The following is a 16,994-nucleotide window of genomic DNA, read 5'->3' as shown; positions in this document are numbered from 1 at the left end:
TGTGTGGAGTGACAAATGTGAAGAAGCTTTCCACACCTTAAGGCAATTATTGACTTCTGCGCCAGTTTTAGCTCAGCCCGACACCACTAGGCCATTTGATGTGTATTGCGATGCCTCTGGCACTGGACTTGGTTGTGTTCTTATGCAAGACAGCCGAGTCATTGCCTATGCCTCGCGAGCGTTACGGCCACATGAGTTGAACTACCCTACTCATGATCTTGAGTTAGCGGCAGTCGTTCATGCTCTGAAAATATGGAGGCATTATCTCATGGGAACCCGATGCAACATCTATACAGATCACAAGAGTCTTAAGTATATATTCACTCAAGCAGACCTCAACATGCGTCAACGAAGATGGTTAGAATTAATCAAGGATTATGACCTAGAAGTGCATTATCACCCAGGAAAGGCCAACGTAGTTGCAGATGCACTCAGCCGCAAGGTCCATTGTAACTGCTTATCGGCGGTTAATTATGCCGAGACCCTGTGTCACGAAATGGCTAAGCTCAACTTGGAAATTGTTCCACACGGCACCTTAAGTCATATTTCTCTGGAGCCCACCCTGCTTGACCAAATAATTCTAGCACAGCTAGAGGACGAAGAGATAAACCTTATCAAAGCGAAACTTGCACAGGAGGACGAAGGATATAAACGTTTCCGACGGGATTGGAAAGGAGTGGTACTTTATGAAACTCGACTTGTAGTTCCAAATGATCCCGAGCTTAAGAAACAAATTCTGGACGAAGCACACCTGTCCAAGTTCTCGATTCACCCCGGCAGTACCAAGATGTATCACGATCTCCGACAAAATTTCTGGTGGAGTGGGATGAAACCCGACATTGCTCGATATGTTTCAGAGTGTGATACCTGTCAGCGAGTTAAGGCAAGCCACTTGAGGGTAACTGGCCCCTTGCAGCCGCTGCCTATTCCCTCATGGAAATGGGAAGACATAAGCATGGACTTTATAGTCGTACTACCCAATACCTCCCGCAAGCATGACTCCATATGGGTTATAGTAGACCGACTAACCAAAACGGCACATTTCCTTCCAGTACACACCACCCACACCATACAGAAATATGCAGAACTGTACCTTGATCGGATTGTTTCCTTGCATGGTGTACCTAAAACGATCATCTCTGATCGAGGTAGTCAGTTTGTAGCACGCTTTTGGGAGCAGTTGCAGTTTTCACTTGGCATGAAATTGATCCGCAGTTCCACATATCACCCTCAGACCGATGGGCAAACTGAAAGGGTTAATCAGATTTTGGAAGATATGTTGCGCGCCTGTGCTATTCATTATGACAAGAACTGGGATAAGTGTTTGCCATTAGCGGAATTCTCCTACAACAATAGTTACCGAGCTAGCCTGAAAATGGCACCTTTCGAGGCCTTGTATGGACGTAGATGCTGAACCCCTTTGAGCTGGTCGCAACCCGGAGAGAGAACGGTGTATGGACCTGACCTGGTCATAGAGGCCGAAGAAAAAGTGAGAGTCATCCGCGAAAATCTCAAGGTCGCCCAATCTCGACAGAAGAGCTATTCCGATCAAAGAAGAAGACCCATCCAAATTAAGGTTGGAGATTTTGTATACCTACGGGTTTCACCGACCAAAGGCGTACAACGTTTTGGAGTAAAGGGAAAGTTAGCTCCGCGCTATATTGGTCCCTATGAGATCGTAGAGGCAAGTGGACCCGTAGCGTACCGAGTAAAACTTCCAGAGAAGATTGCAGCGATACACGATGTTTTCCATGTCTCGCAACTCAAGAAGTGCATCAGGATTCCAACTGAGATCATTACCCCGGAAGAATTGGAGATTGAACCCGATTTATCATATAAGGAGTATCCAGTGAAGATCCTCGACCGGAAGGAAAGACACACTCGTCGGCAAATGGTGTCAAGATGTACAAAATTCAGTGGAGTCACCATACGGAAGACGAAGCGACATGGGAGACGGAAGAATATCTCAACGCTAACTTCCGCGGTTTTCTTTTCGATCAAGGAGGTACGTTGCACCAGCCACACTAGTTCTTTCTGCACTTGAATCTCGGGGCGAGATTCCTTTAAGGGGGGTAGGCTGTAACAACTCTACCTAAATTAAGTGCTTTAATTCTAAACCAGTGTCAAATCAAATCCCTAAGTTAAGAAGGGAAATGACCTTTATAAACCTAAGAAGCTCCTTTTGGAGTTTGATTTAAAGCTTGAGATTCTATATACAAACTTAAGTTTCTGCCCAAATAAGAGTTGTAAAACTTTTAAATTCCAACAACTTTTGTTAAAGGCACTTTGACCATTTCGGAGTGAAAGGAAGTCAAAAACAACAACCAAAGCCGGCTTTTCCTAAAGGACCCTGAAAATCTCTTAAGTCCTGAAATTCGAGTTTTCCTCCATATTTGCAAGCTTTCATCTCCCGTTTTTCTATCTAAACTCGAGTCAGAGCCTTAATAGAAGTTGTAGTACCTCAAGAGTGTTCCAACTTTGTTACACTGACCCAGATCCAAATCAGACCCGAGCTTGTTCAAAATCCCGGTCAAAGTAAGGTAAACCAGTCAACCCGCCCCGGATGCTTAAAAATCCTAAGTCTGGAATCCCAGATTTTTGGCTAACTTTGGCCGGAAATATCTTTGAATCCTCTCACAATCAAAACCGATACCTTAAACAAAGTTTGAAGAACGATCAGAGTTGGGCAAGTTTGTTTAAAGGAGTTTCGGGAGTTTTGTTGAAAGATTCGGAGAAGGATCGCTCCAAAGCTGGTCGGGCTTGCTGCCCGAAGGGAGCCTCGACGCCCACGCCCGAGCATGTTCGCTCGCGCGCCGCGCGCCGCGTGGCCGCCGGCCACCGGCAGCTCGCCGACGCCCTATCACCAGCGCGACAGCGACAGGACGAGAGCCACGGCGCCCAACCCGCACCCGCGACAGGACGGAGCGAGCGCAGGGCGAGCCAATCGCCGGCCGCGCGCAGGTCGCCTTCCGCCTGCCACGGCTCTGCTCCACCAACCCTGTTCCGCCCGTTCGCCGAGAAAGCTGAGATGCCCCCGACGTCCCGCTTCTCCGCCCGCTCGCCCAACCCCCACGGTAGCCTTTCCGCCTCGCCCGCCCGACAGACCGGAAGCCCTAGACACGCGCCGCCCAAGGCCAATCGCCGCCGAAGACCACCCGGAGCTCCGCCTCCTCCGCCCAATGGCGTCGTCGGCCAATGGCCGCCTTGCCCGCGCACTCGCCGCTCCCGGCCTTATCTTTTCCCCACCGGAGCCCCGCCTCGACCCTCCGCGCCACCCCGGCCCTATAAAAGGGAACCCCCTCACCGGCAATGCCACCCCTTTGCCACCGCCCGCACCGCGCCGCCGCTTTCTCCTCTGCGCCCTGCTTTCTCCTCTGAGCCACCGATTTCTTCCCACGCCGCCACTGAGCTTCCGTGGAGCTCACCCCCTTGCGCCACCCCACACTCCGGCGACTTCGCCGCCACCCTCAAACCGCTTCTTCCAACACACCAGCCGCCCGCTCCTCCACGCGGTACTAGAGCTTGCTTGTGTCCACCAGGAGCACGCCGCCACCGGATCACCATCGAAGTCTCGCCGCCGCCCAAGCCTTCGTGCGTACAACCTTTCCGCCCCAGCCTGCTCCTGTTCGGCCCCAAGGCTTCGCCGGTAGACCTGGAGGTAAGCTACTTAACCTCCCTGTCTTTCCATCTCGCCCGACCCCTATCCTTTTCGTTTCGTCCGACCCCTGTCTTTCCGTCTCGCCCGACCCCTGTCTTTTTCGTTTCGCCCGACCCTTGTTTCGGTTCGCCCGACCCCTTTTCTTTTCGTCTCGCCCGACCTTTTTCCCGTTCCCCTCGCCCGACCCTACCAAGTTCGCTGACCCTTTCTCCGCCTCGCCCGAGGGCTCGGTTGTAACTTTTTCCTTGACCCGAGGGTATCGGTGAAATGTTTTCGGGGATTCCTCCGTGTTGAGTCTGAGGACCTCGGTACGGTTTTCCTTAAAACCTGAGGGTCAGACCCTAAGTTTTCCCCAATCCGACCCTCTCATCCTGCTCTCCACCAACGGAAGTTGAACTCCCCACCTTCTCTGTAGCTTTGCTACAAGTGTCCGTGTTAAAAACATGAGTGTGTTGAAATAACCATGTAAAATGTTTAACCCCTGCATTGCATTCCGTGTAGAGTTGAACCTCGCCGACGGGACGTACGAGCTTCATCCAGCACCGGAAGAAGACCTCGCCGAGGAGCTGCACCCCTTCGAAGGAGAGCCCGAGCCAGCGCAAGACCCCGAGGACCCGCAAGGTTTTTCTGAAGGCAAGCCCCGGTGCATAAACTCCCTGTTTTACTTTCATGCCACTTATTGATTACTTGATTGCGCATTTACGTTTCGAGGAGTTGTAATGGAACCTTAGATGCATAACTTAGTACCTTGTTTTTGAATACTAGTTGCTAAGACCGAGTAGTTGCATTGCTTAATAGGTTTCGGTAAAAGTCGAGTGATCTCCTGTCACTCGCGAGTTATAGGAGTTGAATGTTTCAGATTGTCGCAACTATAAGGACGACGGACGGGGTCAGGCTAGTGTTTGATGCTTGGTGGATTGCCCCGTCTGTCTAAATGAAAATGAACTAAGGTCAAAACGTGTTGGCGTTCGTGATCAAGTGTTTGAAAGTACTAATCTCATACCTAGTATGGGATGGGGAAACCTAGTACCTGACTGAACTGGGGCGTGGCATACCTTCCGGCTGTCGTTGGAACGTCGTTCCCATGGTGCATCATGTGGGTGGAGGTGCGGTCACAGTGCAGCAATAGGCCGGGACTGTGGAGCATTGTATGCCAAAGGAAGTTGGCCCTGACACGTGCCTAAGGGATCGATGGGGACGGCTGACAAATGAAGCAACCCTTCGTGGTGCGCGGATGTCGTGAGATTAGGTTTGCCATGCATGGTTAATAAAATTCGAATCGATTCGTCTGCCTCTCACAGATTGGGACTACTTGATCACTATTCTGCACTGAGTAAAGAGGGAACATGATGATGATTTTAATCTTGATGTTTGTTAAGTAATTGCTTGGAAACCATGTTTGTTTAGTATAAGTTGCTAATCTAGAACGAATAAAGAACATAGAACATGAGCTAAAAGGTTGAAAGTAAGGATTGACTTTAGACGCTTTTGGCAAGAAAACCCCATAGCCAGAAAGCCTTGCATGTCTAGGTCTCGGTCGTGTCTTTCCGACGGGTCAGTCTTGCTGAGTACTAGTTGCTCAGCCTTGTTGTGGCTAATCTTTTTCAGGTAATGCTAATAGCTTAGGTGTTGGTACCACTTGGCCGACCCAGCTTCCTCCAGGCTAGACCGTCGAGTGGGATCCTTCCTCGGACGGCGAAGGAAGGAATTTTTGATGTCATGATCGGCTCCGTCATGAGGTCATGTATCGACGTTTAGCTTCCGCTAGTTTTATTTAATTCCGAACCTTGCAAAATTTCGGTTTGAATTTCCAAAAACTCTGATGTAATAAATCGTTGAACTATGTTGTCATGATGGAATGTTGTAATCTCTGTGCTACTCACCTTCACGTGAGCGATGCTTCTCGATCCTGTTATGTGGTTTATCGGAGGAAATCCGACGGTCGACCAAGTTAACTTGCTTAAAGTGCATAATCGCGTGTCAGGCGACTTCAATGCATTTTAGTCAGGTTAATTTGGGCGGTTCCGCCACACAAGTACGACGGCAAATAGGACCCTGTCCAATGTCTACGATGTTACTCACTAGCCGTCCAAGCAGCCGGGGGCAATAACGACACCAAAGTCATTCATTTCCCCATATGCATGGAACCCACGCCACTGACCTGGCTCGAGTCACTCAAACCCAAGTCCATTGATTCTTGGGCAAACTTGACAAAGGCTTTCACCAACAACTTCGCATGCTCCATGGCTAGACCAGGCAACAAGATTGACTTAAGACAAATCAAGCAGAAAGAGGGCGAGATCTTACGCGACTATCTGCAACGGTTCTTCGAAAAGAAGGCTACCATAGTAGACATCTCCGAAGCAGACGTCATCGAGTGCTTCCAAAACGGACTCTATGATCGACGAACATACCAAGACTTCGGTCGCCGACGACCAGCTGATGTCAAAGAACTCAAAGTCATGGTGCAACAGTGGGCTGATGAAGAGGACAAAGAGCGAGAACGGTTCGATTCCCACCGTAACAGCGGGCGCGACAACAACCACAACAATGAAACAGAAAGAACTCAGCATAACGATGATCGGAACTCCTATCCGAGTAACCACAATCACAAAAGGAAGCCCGACAACACCGTTGCTGCCATGACCAGCTCCGGCAAAAAAGGACATCGCAGAAACGACGTAGGGCCATCCTTCACAAAGCTACTCAAAAAGTAGTGCCCATGGCATCCAACTAGCAAGCACTCAGCGATAGACTGCTACAGCATGCGCCGAGTCATGCAAGACTTACCCGTACCACCAACTCCTAAAGAGTACACCAAAAACAGAGATAAGGCCAAAAATAAAGCCCGCAATAAGGAAGATGAGGACGGCGACTTACAGACAGCTGCAAAAACCGTCAACGTCATTTTCGGCGGCATTCCAGGCACTGCATCCAAGCGAGCTAACAAACTCGTACTCAGGGAGATCATGGCCATCGAACCTATGGACCCCACACCGTTAAAATGGTCGGAAGTTCCAATTTATTTCAGCAGAAAAGACCAATGGACAAAATTTTCAGAACCAGGCTGTTTCCCACTAGTCCTGGATCCAGTCGTGGCAGGTTCAAAGTTAACTAAAGTACTCATCGACGGCGGAAGCGGCCTCAACGTCATCTTCGCCAAGACATTAAGGAAAATGTGCGTCGACGTCACTGAAATGCTCACCCCAACAGATTCACCTTTCTACGACATTGTACCCGGCAACGCGGCCATACCACTCGGACAAGTTGTCCTTTCAGTCACCTTCAGAACTAAGGAACATTACCGCACCGAGTACATCAGATTCGAGGTCGCCGACTTCGAGACACCTTATCATGCCATACTCGGACGGCCAGCACTTGCCAAGTTTATGGCTATACCACATTATGTCTACCTGGTACTCAAAATGCCAGGCCCTAAAGGGGAGCTCATGCTACGGGGAGATCTCCGAAGATCCTACGAATGCGACACTGAAGCCGTGGAAATTGCTGCGACTACTCAATCTCCTAGTCCCATGCAGCAAGTCTTCATAGCCTCCAAGAAGCTGCAGCCAACCAAACTAGAGATCCCAGAAAACAAGTCAGGCTCCACAAAGGTGAAACCCACCAATGAGCAAGACTTCAAATCGGTCGACCTCCAGACCGGTAATCCTTCCAAGACAGCCCTGATCGGAACAGGGCTGGATCCTAAATAGGAATTCGTGCTCGTCAGTTTCCTTCGAGCTAACCATGATATCTTCGCTTGAAAACCGGCTGACATGCCAGGTGTGGCCAAGGAACTGATCGAGCATTCCCTCAACGTCGATCCCAAAGCTACTCCAAATTGGCAATGACTACGCCGGTTCACTCAGGACAGACGAGAGGCAATCAAGAAAGAGTTAGCCAAGCTACTCGCAGAAGGATTCATCAAAGAAGTCTTTCATCCTGACTAGCTCGCCAATCTTGTGCTTGTTCGAAAGAAAAACAACGAATGGAGAATGTGTGTCGACTACACCGACCTTAACAAACACTACCCGAAAGATCCTTTTGGGCTACCCAGGATCGATCAAGTGGTCGACTCCACCGCTGGGTGCGCCTTGCTATGCTTCCTCGATTGCTACTCCGGCTATCACCAGATAAGCCTCAAAGAGGAAGATCAAGCCAAAACAGCGTTCATCACGCCCTTCGGAGCCTTCTGTAACAAAACAATGTCTTTCGGACTCAAGAACGCAGGAGCAACTTACCAAAGTTCCATACAGATGTGCTTCGAAAAGCAACTTCATCGCAATGTCGAAGCTTATGTTGATGACGTAGTCGTCGAAACAAGAAACCGAGAGGAACTCATTGCTGACTTGGAGGAAACTTTCTCCAGTCTCCGCACTTTCTGAAGGAAACTCAATCCTACTAAGTGCGTCTTCGGAGTACCTTCCGACAAATTACTCGGGTTCATCGTTAGCCACCGCGATATTGAGGCCAACCCGGAGAAGATATCTGCCATCACAAACATGCAGGAACCAGCTAGCATTAAGGATGTGCAAAAACTCACAGGCTGCATGGCCGCTCTCAACCGGTTCATCTCGAGACTTGGAGAACGGGGACTACCCTTCTTCAAGCTTCTCAAACGCCAGGACAAGTTCAAATGGACGGAAGAGGTAGATAAGGCATTTACACAACTCAAAGACTTTCTGTCAAAGCCTCCTGTACTCACCGCTCCCTCGCCGAATGAAGACTTGCTCCTATACATCTCCGCTACTACTCACGTCGTCAGCACGGCAATAGTAGTCAAACGGTCTGAACCGGGCCACGCTTACAAAGTCCAACGACCTGTCTACTTCGTCAGCGAAGTACTCTCGGACTCCAAAACTCGGTATCCACCGATACAAAAACTCTTATATGCTATTCTGCTCACCTCCCGGAAGCTGCGCCATTACTTCCAAGAGCACAACATCACCGTCATCTCCGATTTCCCGCTCGGCGAAATTCTCCATAACAGAGATGCCACGGGTCGAATTTCCAAATGGGCAGTCGAACTCGGAGCCCTCACTTTGAACTTCAAGCCAAGGACAGCCATCAAGTCTCAGGCTTTGGTCGACTTCATAGCTGAGTGGACTGAAAATCAAGTTCCAACTCCAGTCGAACGACCAGAACATTGGGTAATGTACTTCGACAGATCCCTCAAACTTGAAGGGGCCAGCGCAGGTGTCTTACTCATCTCCCCCAAGGGAGACCAGCTCAAGTACGTGCTGCAGATATTTTGGAAAGCATCTAATAATGAAGCCGAGTACGAAGCACTGCTACATGGCCTTCGCCTCGCAATCTCCCTCGGCATCAAACGTCTACTGGTGTACGGCGACTCCCTAGTCGTCATAAACCAGGTCAATGACGAGTGGGACCGAAACAAGAACAACATGGACGCCTATTGCAAAGAAGTCCGGAAACTGGAAAAAAAATTCTCCGGCCTTGAGTTCCATCACATCGTCCGCGACAACAATGTTGCCGCCGACATTTTATCCAAAATGGGCTCAACTCATGCAGAAGTTCCAGCAGGAATTTTCGTACACGAAATACGCAAGCTGTCCATACCTGAACATGTCATACCGCCAGTAGTCTCGACTACTGACGTCTCCCAAGAAATCATGATGATAGAAGTCGACTGGAGGGAACCCTTCATCGACTACATCACAGATCACCAGCTACCATCCGACAGGAATAAAGCTGAGCAAATCTCCCGACCCGTAAAGAATTACGTTCTAGTCGGAGACAAGCTCTACAGGAAAGGTGCATCATCTGGAGTACTCATGAAGTGCGTCACCAGAGAAGATGGCCAAGAAATCCTAGAAGAGATTCACAGAGGAATCTGCGGCACTGCGGCAACCACGCATCTTCAAGGACACTAGTTGGCAAGGCTTTCAGAGCGGGCTTCTACTGGCCAATAGCTTTGGCCGACGCCAAACAACTGGTTCAGAAATGCAAAGGTTGTCAATTCTTCAGACAACAGCAACATGTGCTGGCCTACAAGCTAGTCACAATACCTCCAACATGGCCATTTGCCTACTGGGGGCTCGACATGATTGGCTCGTTACCAACTGCGCCAGGAGGATTCAACAGAGTACTCGTGGCAATCGAAAAGTTCACCAAATATATCGAGGTCAAACCGGTCACTTGCCCCAAGGCAGACCGAGTCCTCGACTTCTTGGATGAAATCGTACACCGCTATGGTTTTCCCAATAGGATTATCACAGACCTTGGGTCAAACTTCAATAATCATGACTTTTGGGAATATTGCGAGAACAGCGGCATCGACGTCCGCTATGTCTCGGTTGCTCATCCGCGAGCCAATGGATAAGTCGAGCGTGCTAATGGCATGATACTCGATGCTCTGAAGAAACGACTACATGACATCGGCAACACCAAAGGTGGCCGATGGGGCCTACGTACCCAACCATGCAAGACTACGGGATTATCACCCTATTTTCTGGTATATGGCTCGGAAGCCATATTACCCGCTGACATAATGTGACAATCACCATCCGTTGAGCGCTACGACGAAGAACTTGCAATAGAAACACGGCGAACGGATATAGACAGTTTGGAAGAAACAAGATGCGCAGCACTAGTGCAATCTGCCAGATACCTTGACGGTTTAAGGCGTTATCACGACCGCAACGTCAAGGAAAGATCTTTCAACTCGGGCGATATGGTCCTCAAACGTATTCAAGACACGTCAGGATTACATAAACTCAATTCACCATGGGAAGATCCTTACATCGTATCAAAGGTTACAGGACCCGGATCTTACAGGCTCCAAGAGCTCTCAGGAGAACAAGTGTCAAATTCTTGGAATATCGAACATCTGTCGCTACTACCCATAGCAGCACCCGAGTAGTCGCTTCAAGGCCGCTACTTGGGCCAACTGCCCGACTACCAACTTCAAGATAGCTTCGACATGAGTTCTCTACCACAAGGATCATTGCCCCAGTACAAAACTCTTCGTATTAATCTCTACTGAAACAAGAGTACATCATGTTACATACGTGTACAAGGACTCGGCTTACACGAAGACTACAAGCAACTGCCTACTGGCAGGCTGCATTTAGGCCTCAGGCTTTTACTATATCACAAGGCCACTCAGGTCTGCCGACCACAGGAAGGGCCCACACGCAAGGAAGCTGTGCAAAACGTAGCCACGCCCAGGCACTCTACCCAAGGCAACGCCAGGTACTCCATCATCGCCACTGCCTTGACAGCGGCAACGCCAAATCCGGCAAGACGCGCCTAGAGCGAACCAAGGCTGCTCTTCTGCTAGCCTTGCGAAGCCCATCTACTCTACGGCTGCACCTCCACCTCTTTTAGAGCGGGATAAAGACCGCGGCACTCGTCACCCATCACTCGCGAGTTCCAGCGCGTACTCCACTGGATCACGAGCTGCAAGATGAGGCGTGCGATGAAACCTCCTACGAGGATTCTTCTAGCATCGTGACTATCCCTACGAGCGCAGGAGTCTGTGGAGCGAAGGTGGCCTCAACCTACGAGGAATCTTCTAGCACCGGTGCACTCTTTGATGGCTCTCTACACTCAAACAGAAGCAACCGTAGGCAATCCATCGCTACTCAGGAGCTTGAGTTGGTTCGCCCTCCAGATGGCCCTATTTATAGCCGAAAGCCCCAACTACCACATGCTCAAGAGTTACTATGCACCCGTGATCAATGAGTCTGACGACTCCTGACTCTGCCCATGTGACTGCACTCATGCCACAACAGACAAAGGAGTACACTACACCCGTGCATCCGCAAAGGACAAAAGAGCACAGTACACCTGTGCATCCACAAAGAACAGATGAGTACAGTACACCCGTGTCCCTCAGAAGGCGAGTACTCAAATAGCATTACGACTACTCGGCACTCGGGACTAGTACAAGCCAAGCATGGCCTACATCTCAGGGGCTTCGACTACTCTGACCCCAGGTCGAGCGAGGCGGAGTTTTTTACCCTCGAAGAGATCAGGCTCAGCCGACCCCAAAGGACTCAAGGTCAAGCAGGATGAATCTTCCCCCCTAGAGTGTCAGGCCCAGCCTACTCCAGTACTCTGGATTGGACAAAATGGAGTAGAGCTACTCTTCGCAAGACAACGAGCTTCAAAAACCAAAGGCTTGATATTCAAAAGTATCAAAGTATTCGGTACAAGAACAAGAGTACACACAAAAGCTCAAAGCTCCTCTAAGGAGACAAACTCCAACATCTTGGCGGCAATAGGCTCCGCCGCCTCGAGGTACTGCACATATGCATCCTTTGTGCAGTTGCGAGCCACGCCATCTCCAGCTGCCGCCAAGTCTGCCCTCGGGTAGTAGGACTTCACAACTGCAAGAACCTGTTTGCAAACAGTCTTGCAGAGCCCCGCCACTTTACTAGGGGCAGCTCTTAGTCGCTCTACTAGCGATTGCGGCCCTGCACCTTCCTCCACGGGGGCTATGGCATTCACCAAGACTTCGGCTGCTCCAGACAGTTCTTGGAGTTCGCCCCGAAGTCTTCCCAAGGTTTGGGCATGATCTCTACATACCACCATGGCCATGGCAAGCATCACACCATTTTGCATCTTTCGGTCCCGCTGATGTTCGCAAGCGGCTTGTGCTTCCGTCAGCGCCGCCCGAAGATGTTCGGCTTCATCTGCCACCTGGTCGTGAGTGTTTCTCCAATCGAGTTTCTTGCCCGTCGTCGGAGCCTTGCCCTGGATCTTCTCGGGTTTCTTGCCCATCTTCTTGGTGCGCATTCGATGGACTCAACCTCAAGTTAAGAGGGGGGCTCACACTCGAATCTCTCTCACAAAGCGGCAATGGCGGAGGCGGCGACACTGGCGGCGGCGAAACACCGGGCGGAGGCGCAGTGGGGGAAGGAAAAAGAGATCTGATTACCGTACGGCGTAACAGCAACCGAAAGGAGGTCTTCCCGTTTTATCCTCGCCGGATCCGGTTTTCCACGTATCAATTGCGCTACGGACAGATTAATCGCGTATCAATCACCTTAAACATCCAATGGCTACACTATTCAACGGATTGCTGACCACTTCAACGACAGAAATCGCCTAAGTGCTCGGGGGCTACGGGTACCGTACCAGTTGGTCAGTTTTTTCTTTTCAAGATCTCCAAGGTAAAATGGATAAAAGCTGGTTTGACCTTAAGCCTGACTCTTCGACTCAACCTAAGGCTCGAGGGCTACTCCATATGGAGTGCGTTTGACATCGCACTACCATATAAAACTACTCGGGAACGAAAACAACTCGAAGCTACAGAAAAAAGTACCTTCCAGCCACGCGACAGTACTCGAGCACTTCAGTCTGCAAAACTACTCGGGTAGTGCCTGCAGTGCCCAAGACTATGGTGCACGACTACAAAGTACTCGGGGGCTTGTCGGGCATACTCCCCAGGCCCACGAGTAGGCCTTGGACAGCCTACTAAGGGACGTACTCGGACAAGATCAGAACAAGGATAGGCGTATCCTTCTTGGACTAGTCTTGTATGTTTATGGAAAACTACTTGGGCCAATACCGAGTAGAACTCTGTAATAGTACCCGACTAGGACTCAGACTAGTAACCCTGCCCTCCCGCATATATAAGGCCGGGCAGGGACCTCCCTCAGGACAACTCGAGATCATCAATCCCCAAGATCAATACAAACCAACACATAGGACGTAGGGTATTACGCGATCTAGCGGCCCGAACCTGTCTAAATCGTGTTCCTTGCGTCACCATTGATTCCTTGATTCTCGACGACCCTTACCGCATAAAAGACCACCTAGGGTACCCCCTAGGCGGGTTGCCGGTCTAAAACACCGACACTTGCCGCCTCGCCCTGCGCCCTCACCTCTGCACAGTGCCGCCACTTGCTTTCTGCTCGATTCATCGGTTCCCCTGGCCGTCGGAGGAAGCCGCCGCCTCTCGGAGCTGTGTGACGCCGAGCCGCGTCCAGAGCTCTGTTCCCCGTCTCCAGATGCCCCCGGAGCGCCCCGTCCAAGCTCCATCACCGGCCGCTGCCAAATTCCGGCCATCTCCGTCCACCTCCGACGCCGGTGAGCACCTCCCTCAGTTCCTGGTGACCTCCTCTCTATCATGCGCACAACCTCCACAACCCTAGGAGCCCGAAGCGCCGGCAATTTTGCTTCCAAGAGCCGCCGTCCACCATGACCCTGGAAGTTCTATGAGCTTTTGCAGATAACCCCTGAAAACCCTTGGAAACTCGCAACCACATCTAACTATGATTTTTTTATAGATCTAACCCCAATCTTTAGCCTTTTGCAAGCCCTATTTATAGTGTCTTGTTAATCTTACCTGCTACTCCTTTAGATCCATGGATAATTCTGTTTAGATCCCTAGAACCTTGTTTTAGCCATCCAACCTTTATTTTGGCTCCAATTCGATCCATTCAAGTTGCTTTAGATTCATGATAACATAAATTACACGTCAGTGGTGATATTTTCCATTATGCATGTTTTGAAAATAAATTCAAATTTAATTTGATTAAGGCCTATTAAACATGTCTTCTTTAATTAAAAGCTACTTAGAGTTATACACCGCTTTTCACAATAAATGTTCATTTGATTAATCTTACTTCATATGCTTTTATAAATAAAAGTTATCTAGTGTTATACATCGATTTTCATAAATAAAGTTAATATGCTTAATGATATTATAAATGCCTTTTCGATATTAATATGTTTAGTTGAACATGAAACACAAAGTTATTGGATTAGATGTTTCTACATGCTTTGTATTTCTAAAGCTAATTGTTAAATTGCATAACTTATACTTGAGTAATTATAAATAAAATATGATTAAGTTTATTATGTTTTCAATTTTCAAATATACTTTCTGATAATTCCAAATATAGTATTTCTCTGAAATAACGTATGTGCATGATTTTATTTAATTAAAATAAATCAAGCATATAGTTTTTTTTATTTATTTTATAACTCAAACCTCTCGATAGCTTTATCTTTTCAACCATAGTTCCATTCCCAGTGTTTCTTGTGTTCACGTGACCATAGAATCGAGCCCTATCCTTTAGTACGCTCTTTTAAAACTTTTCTTTTGATTGGTGCTATTCTTAGTTGTGCTTGTTTATTTGATTGTATGTTTGTGCCGATGATTGGTGCGAGTAGAAGGAACATCGTTCGAGAGCTTTGAATAATAAGAGCTCAAGATAATCTTAGCAGCTATTCTTTGGAGAAAGCCAAGTGTGTCCTTGTGCTTTTATCCCAATAACTATATTTAATCACTTTTGCATTGCTCTGCATTTTGATAGGATCATGTGATGCCTAGATGGGGGGGGGGGTTGAATAGGCTCGATTTGAACACCTGAAAATTCTTCGTAGTAGAATTAAATATGTCGGAACTTCCAACAATGTGCCGAAACTTCCGACAGGGTTGGACATTCCGGTACACGGGCGAAACTTCCGATAGAGTAAAAAGTACTCTACGAAATTCAAATTTAAATGTTTCAGCAGAATCTATTTGAATCAAAAGTTCAGGAAATATGTATAGAGATTACTGCAGCTGATCTTTATGAGAGAAACTTCACAAGAATATAGATCGGCACAAATCAAGCTCTAGGTCAACAAGAACTTGAAGAACACAATAAGCACACAAGACAAAGGATTTGTTTATCAAAATTCACTCCCACAAAGGAAGCTACATCTCCGTTGGGGAGCTGACAAAGAGCCGGGTCCTCACGAACCCTTTACCTCTCAATCAACCACAAAGGAGGATTGAGTCACTTACTATGAATCCTCAAGAGAATGGGCAATACAAACTTCCCGGGCGCACCACAACAAGAGGGCGCTCAAACGAGCAACACTGAACCATCTAGAAGCAAGCTTCAAGAGTAACAAACGCGAATCGAAGACCGAATATGCTTCAAGTGCTCTTGAGATGAACTTGGTCGACCTCACACTCAAAGCTAGAGTCACACACCTCAAATCCTTCTCTCACCCAGGCCCTAGCTCAAAAACTCTCAAAGATTTAGCTCAAGGAGGGAGTAGGGAGGAGTATTGAATGCTCCTAGAGGTGTTTGTCTCGGGTTAGGTTAGCAGCAAATGAAGAGGGGGCTGAGGGGGTATAAATAACTCAGCCCCAAAAACTAGTTGTTGTTGTGCTGTTAAGTGACTGTCGAAACTTCCGACACTGGGTTGGAACTTCCGACCCTGATCAAATATATCTGCTGAGCACCCCCTGTCAGAAGTTTCTGAAAACATCCGACATGTGTCGGAACTTCCGACTCGGCATCGGAATTGTGAACACTCATAGAAACTGTGAGAAATAAAATGTGCAAGTGTGTGATTAAAGGTGTCTCTCATGGGTAGTTAGCATCTCAAGTAAGCACTTTGACATCTTCAAGCCAACTAACCGCGTCCCCCTTTATAGTACGATGTTCCTATACTCAAATTCAAAAATAGAAAGTAATAAATCGATTTTCATTTATGCTTGTACACCTTTCCACAAGTACTTAGGGGTCCTTTCTTACACATTTGCACTTCTATAGATTTGAACCTGTCAATTTCTCGATTAAATCATTAGTCCCTTAATTATGCATGTCATCAACTCCAAAACCCACTTAGGGGGCCAAATGCACTTTCAATCTTCCTTTTTTTGGTGATTGATGACAACAGAATTAAGGTTCACAAAAAATATATAATCATTTTGAATCCAATCATATAGGTGAGCTCCCCCTTAATATGTGCATTTTTCAAAATAGAATCAAAATGACCTCAAATGCCATTTGCGCATATTGTAAGAGTTCCCTTTATATCCTTACATTCGTGCGGGTTCAAAGTGTAGCATGAATATCATGGTGATGCATATGATAAAATATAGCATAAAAAAGTGGAAATAAATAATACATCAAACCATGATCATCACACAAGCATTAAGTTCTAGATCCACACTAACATAGCAAAGCATGAATAAGTCTTACAAATTTAAAAATCTCACTTGGCGCACCACACATCACACCACGTTAAATGTCTTACATGTCCACAAGCCAACAAACTAAAGCCCATAGCGAAAATATAAAAGGATAGATAGCAACGACCACATACAACACATGGTCTATGGTGAGCTCACTCCCCCTTTGACATTAAGCTCCAAAAAGGGGAGGCCCTTCCATAACCATTATTCATCATCATCGCCGTCCTCAGCATCATTTTCACCTTCATCAGTAGGAGTGTTAGCTTCGGGGGCATATTCTTCTTCCTCTTCCGACTCCTCGTGCCCACCCAAATCTTCATCATCTCCATCATCCTATTCTTGTGGAGCCCCAAAGATCATGGATGGTTGTCCTATTTCCTCAAG

This window comes from Setaria viridis, chromosome 3 (genome assembly GCF_005286985.2).
Source record: "Setaria viridis chromosome 3, Setaria_viridis_v4.0, whole genome shotgun sequence".
Classification (NCBI taxonomy): Eukaryota; Viridiplantae; Streptophyta; class Magnoliopsida; order Poales; family Poaceae; genus Setaria; species Setaria viridis.
The sequence above is the reverse complement of the archived record's forward strand: the minus strand, read 5'-3'. Positions refer to the sequence as shown.